This window comes from Portunus trituberculatus, chromosome 31, assembly GCF_017591435.1.
Source record: "Portunus trituberculatus isolate SZX2019 chromosome 31, ASM1759143v1, whole genome shotgun sequence".
NCBI classification, from domain to species: Eukaryota; Metazoa; Arthropoda; class Malacostraca; order Decapoda; family Portunidae; genus Portunus; species Portunus trituberculatus.
The window spans coordinates 27,468,494-27,474,635 of NC_059285.1; positions in this window are offsets into that span (position 1 = coordinate 27,468,494).

Sequence of the window (6,142 nt, forward strand, 5' to 3'; positions counted from 1 at the left end):
TCGATACCGCTGCCATCACACTATGCAGGTAGGATACAGATACCGGAAAAGAAATATGTGAAAATATGTATATCACTGAAAAATAAATAAGTAACAATATGCCCATGCAAATCTTGAAAAGAACACAACTTTTCCACATCAGCATCAAATACTCAAGTGAATCTCTACGAAGACTATTAAGAAGTCAAATGGATAACTGCATGAAACATTTAGAGATTCTTGTTTCCGCGCCACAAGACAAAACAAATGAAACCAAACACTATCGAAAATACCAAACCTTAGCATGTGCAACGCTATATGGTTGGATAGTAATGATCTAATATCAAACACACACACACACACACACACACACACACACACACACACACACTCAGGTAGAGTTCACTAAATCAGGACCCTAATGCTGTTTCTTACGCAGGTGACACTTAAATCGCTGGTTCTGTTGGTGTGGTGCCTCCTCGCTCAGATCGGTAAGTCCTTTCCTCCCTAATCTCTGTGTAGTGGCTTCAAGCTTAATAAGATGGTTAAATGTAAGTTCATAATCATAACTATCATACTGCCCTTAAACAAACAAGCTACCTCAATGTTACTCATGCTGCAGCAGTGTTATGTGCAGCAGTATCGTATCCGCCTCCGCAACAGCATCCACGTAGCCTCTGCAGTAAAATTAACCCCTTCAATACTGGGACACATTTTTACCTTGAGATTTGTTCGGGAATAGAGCATTTTATTGACATTAGGAAGGGTCTATGGAGGTCTGAAGATCAATGGCCAAAGTCTTCACTATTCTAACCCCCACATGAGTTTCTGAAGCTGTATAAAATCACCAAATAGTAAACAGAATGAATATGAAAATCCGTCATGGTACTGAAGGAGTTAATATCCGCATTACTATCAGCAACCATTTTTTAAAACAATAAAATATCCGCCTCCGCCTCCACAACCGAATTTGCAGACGACTCATATTCTAAATCCACAAACGCATCCACATCCGAGTTAGAAAAAAAAAAAACGCGGATATTGCAGATCTGTATAAGTGAGAACAACCACGTGGAAGGATCGTGTGTGTGTGGGGGGGGTGTAATTCACCTCGGTTGCCTGATGGTCACCCAGCCAGTCTTCCCCATTACCGAGCGAGCTCAGAGCTCACAGTCTATGACATAGACCGATCTTCGGGTAGGACTGAGACCACAACACACTGTTGATCTGCCATTCGGAGACAGCCAGACGTTACCACGAACCTCGAGCTCATTATTTCCGATTTCGGATAGGTGAGACCAGGCCACACTATAAAGGGCAGGTCACAATCCTCGATTTACATCCCGACCTACTCACTGCTAGGTGAACCTCACGTGAAGGAGACACACCAATATCTCACCCGGAGGGAATGGAACCCTGGTCTGGTTGTGAAGAGGTAACCACTGAGCTGGTGTGTGTGTGTGTGTGTAGAAAGGTGACAGTTTGTGTCTATATATATATATATATATTTTATAAGAGAGAGAGAGAGAGAGAGAGAGAGAAAAGAGAGAGAGAGAGAGAGAAGAGAGAGAGAAAAAGAGAGAGAGAGAAAGAAAAAATCGTATTAAGAAGTCACTAGAGAATAATCATATTCTCACTATAGTGCGACTGAGAGCAGGTGAGTGAGGGGAAAGGCAAAAAAATAGAAAGTGAGAGTGAATAAATGATCCGAGTCCTGCTGAATTTAAGTGTGGTGACACTGTCACTAAATGATGTACAATGAATAATATCTATCATATACTAGTGATTGTAAAAAAAAAAAAAAAAAAATCCACAGCTATTATCCTCATGATCCAATCGTTGCGGCTCCTCAAACCTGACCAACTGATCAGCATATAAATAGGGTGCTGGTAACAGTGGAAAGTACACTACAGTAAACATCAACTCAAGATTATTCACATATTTCCTCTAAGGGGACAACACCTAAAGGCTCCTTTCCCCTTCACGGGATAATAACTCTGAATTAGTTTGAACAATATAAGGTGGTTTGTTTGTTTTTGTTTTGTTTTGTTGTTGTTTTGTTTTTTTTAAGAAAGGTGACGTTTGGCATTATAAATTAAAAAGAGGGGAGAAAGAAAAAAGAGAAAAAAAAAAAAAGAAAAAAAAGAAAAAGAAAAAAAGAGAAAGTTAAAAAACCATTAAAAAATTATCATATTCTATTAAGCCGATGACCGAGCATCCCCACCTACAGGACCACCAGAACTTACAACCACGCTTCCAGTTATAGCTGAAGCGACCAAAGTTCCCACCTGCAACAAGGGGCGAAATGTCCCCAGGTGACATGAGGTCCCATGCACTTCTTCTATATGTGATGCTTCCAGCTATGATTATGATTTCCCATTCTGTCCACCTCACTATTGCGAAACTGCATTTCCAATCATTATTTCTTTCTGGTAAACAATGGAAGTCCTCTTCCTGTTTTCCTTTTTTTCCTTCTTCTTCTTGTAAAAGAAGAGTACAAGCAATTCTAAACATAAATCAGGTTTTTCCTTATCTTAGTTATTCTTGATGGAACGGTTTTTATTGACTTTGATTCTTCCCGTTAAGAAATATAACAAAATAAACAAATACATACACGTCACATGAGTTAACACCTCACTAACTGAACAAAAATATGGAATACTTCAGCCTTTAAGATCAGCCAATTAATATTCTATCTGGAATCTGGAGTTCAATACTCTATCTGGAAGAATAAGAATACAGATACATTGATATACTAGAAAATAGTGGAAAGAATGATAGATGACAGATTGAGAGAGAAGGTTGAAATAATGAAAGAGCAGCTGAGATTTATGAAGAAATGTGGAACAACAGATGGTATATTTTATCTGAAGCAACTATTGGAAAAATTCAAAGAAAAGCAGAGGGAATTACATATGGTCTTTACAGACCTTAAAAAAGCTTATAACCGAGTCCCAAGACAAGAAGCGTGGAAGAGTCTGGAGAAGAAGGTTGTTCCCGAAAAGCTTGCGAGATTAATTCAGTAAATGTACCTGAAGGTATTCACTAAAGTGAAGAGAAGTGTTGAGATACTGAGGATTTAAGTGAGAATTGATTACACCAGAGGTCACCACTTAGCCCATTCATTTTCAACATAGCAATGGATCTATGACAGTGGATGTAAGGAAGCAATGCCAAGGAACATATTGTATGCAGATGATACTGTTCTTATGTGCTGAGCACAGCGACGATCTTGAAATGAAATTGAAAAGATAGAGAACAGCACCGGAAGACAGAAGAATTAAAATAAGTAGGACCAAGATATATATGTTTACCAACCTCGAAGATTATGCTAGACAAAGTCTTATAGACTAAACAGATAGCAAATGAAGAGAATAGACAGGTGCAAGTTTAGGATCCATAGTCAATGGCGAAGGAAGTATGGAAGAAGTCAAACATCGGATGCAGAAAGGGTGAACAACAGGAGAGCGCCTCGAGAAAGCTTTTAGGATAAGAGGGAATGAAATTGAAAATAAAATTCCATACGACAGTTGTAACAACAGCTAAGGATGCTATACGGGACAGAAACAGCAAGCATGAGGAAGACTGAGGAGTAGATGAATGTTGCAGAAATAAGAATGTTTTGGTGGAATTTCTGAGTTACAAGAAAGGATAAAAGCAGGAATTATTATAAAAGAGGGGCAACAAAGACAGTGTATCAAAGAAATTACAAGAAAGGAGACTAAGATGGAATTTGACACTTAATGAGAAGGACGAGTATCATGTTGGAAGGCAGGCTTTGGAATGGTTGGAGAGGTTGAAAAGGAGGAGGAGACCGAGAAAGAGGTGGAAAGATTGGAAAGAGGATCTGAAGAAGGAATTAATAAGAATAAAGCATAAGACTGAAATAATGGATGGAAACGGATCACCCGTGACAGCGCCAATATAGAAATGAGTTGAGGAAGAAACACAAAAATAGCTTTTTTTTTTTTTTTGTCATGGCTAAAGGTATGGCAATGCGAGAAATAAAGCACTTTGACAAGTGTGCCTCAAAGTGATCGTTTCTACATACTCACTTAAATAGTTAAATATATATATATATATATATATATATATATATATATATATATATATATATATATATATATATATATATATATATATATATATATATATATATATATATAATTTTTTAAATTTTTCTCAACCACCCGATAAGTGATTCTGTTCCATTCATCTTGTTTTAAGTTCATCAATTGCATTTTCTTTGGATAAAGCAAATCGTCCAGAAATTAAAAAACAACAAAACGAACATCTGTGTTATATTCAATAAATTATATGTCTGGGAACAAATTCTTTGAATTATAAAAAAAAAAAAAAAAAAAAAAAACCCCCCCCCCCCCCCCCCCCCCCAAAAAACTTTTTTGGGGGGTTAAAATTTTTTTAAAAAATTTTTTGGAAATTTCGGTTTTTAAAAAGGAAAAAAAATTAAATTTAAAGGGGAAAAAAAAAATTTTTAAAAAAAAAAAAAAAAAATTTTGGTTTTAATTTTTAAAAAATTATGTTTTAAAAGGGTTTAAAATTTTTTTTTTGGGGGGGAAAAATTTAAAATTTTAAAAATTTAAAAAATTAATAAAATAAAAAAAAAATAAAAAACCAAACCCAAACAAATTGAAAAAAATTAAAAAGGGGGAAAAAAAAAAAAATTTTTTCCCTTTTTTTTGTTGGGGTAAAAAGGGGCCAAAGGAAAGAAAAAATTTGGCCCAAGGGGGAAAAGGGTTTTAATCCCCTTTTTAAAACCCCCCATTTTTTAAAAAAAAAAAAAATTAAATTTTAAAATTTTAAAATTAAATTTTAAAAATTTTTTTTTTTTTTTTTTAAAGGTTTAAAAAAAAGGGTTTTTTTTTTGGTTTTAATTTTTAAAAATTTTTTTTTAAAAAAAACTTTAAAATTTTAAAAACCAACAAAAAATTTTTTTATTAAAAATTATTTTTTTGGGGAACCAAATTTTTTTTCCTTTTTTTCCCCAAACCCCCAAAAAATTTTTTTTTGGAAAACCCCTTTTTTTTGGGGGGTTTTTCCCCTTTTTTTAAAAACCCCCAAACCTTGGTTTAAAACCCTTTTTTAAAAAAAAAAAGGGGCCCCAAAAAGGTACTTGAGCCTTCCATCACTTGAATCATATGTCCTCTATATTTCTGCCCGGAATTATGCTAAGTCTGTTCTCCAACTTGCCAAAACTCCTTCATTAATAGAAATCGTCAAAATCTTTTGAGATCCAACTCTCCTAAACACTTCTGGCATCTGACCAAAATCACCTCCAATAACAATTTGCTTCTTCATCTTTCCCTTTTTTTATTTTATCTTGATAGCACCACTGCCACCACATCTGTCTCTAAAGCTAAATTCTTCTCTCAAACCTATGCTATTAACTCCACCTCAGATAAATCTGGACTTGTTCCTCTCTCTCTTCCCCTTTCTGACTACCTCATGCCACTGACCGAAGTTCTTTGCAATTATATTTTCCATGTCCCGCTGGCCTTAACCCTCAAAAGGCTTATGGACCTGATGGGGTCTTCCTATTGTTCTTAGAAACTGTGCCTCCATGCTTACACCTTACCTGACAAAATTCTTTTAACTCTGAGTGTAAAGGTGGTAAGCCCAGACTGGATCAGGAACACTGTATACCTCTCAAGTTTCAATCACAAGATCTTCTTCAGAAAGAGTCACAGACAATGCCAGACAAATTGGACTGTCTGTCTATCAGCTTCTATCTTTCTTCTTGCTGGAAGTTTGCCTACATTCAGCCTGTTCCTAAAAAGGGTGACCTATCTAATCCCTTAAATTACAGCCCTATTGCTTTAACCTCATGCTTATTTAAAGATTTTAATGTATCTTAATAGGAAAATTAGTAAACATCTATCACTTCAATCTTTTACCTGATCACCAGTTTGACTTCCAACAAGGCCACTCTACCAGTGATCTTCTGGCTTTCCTAAATGAGTTTTGTCATCCTTGCTGTTACCTTAGATATATTAAAAGCTTTTTATATATTCTGACACAAAGCTTTGATCTACAAACTCTTCTCTTACAGCTTCTATCCTTCTATCTGCAACTTTATCTCAAGTTTCCTCTCCAACTGTTCTATTGCTGCTGTGGTTGACAACCATTGCTCTTCTTCTAAATT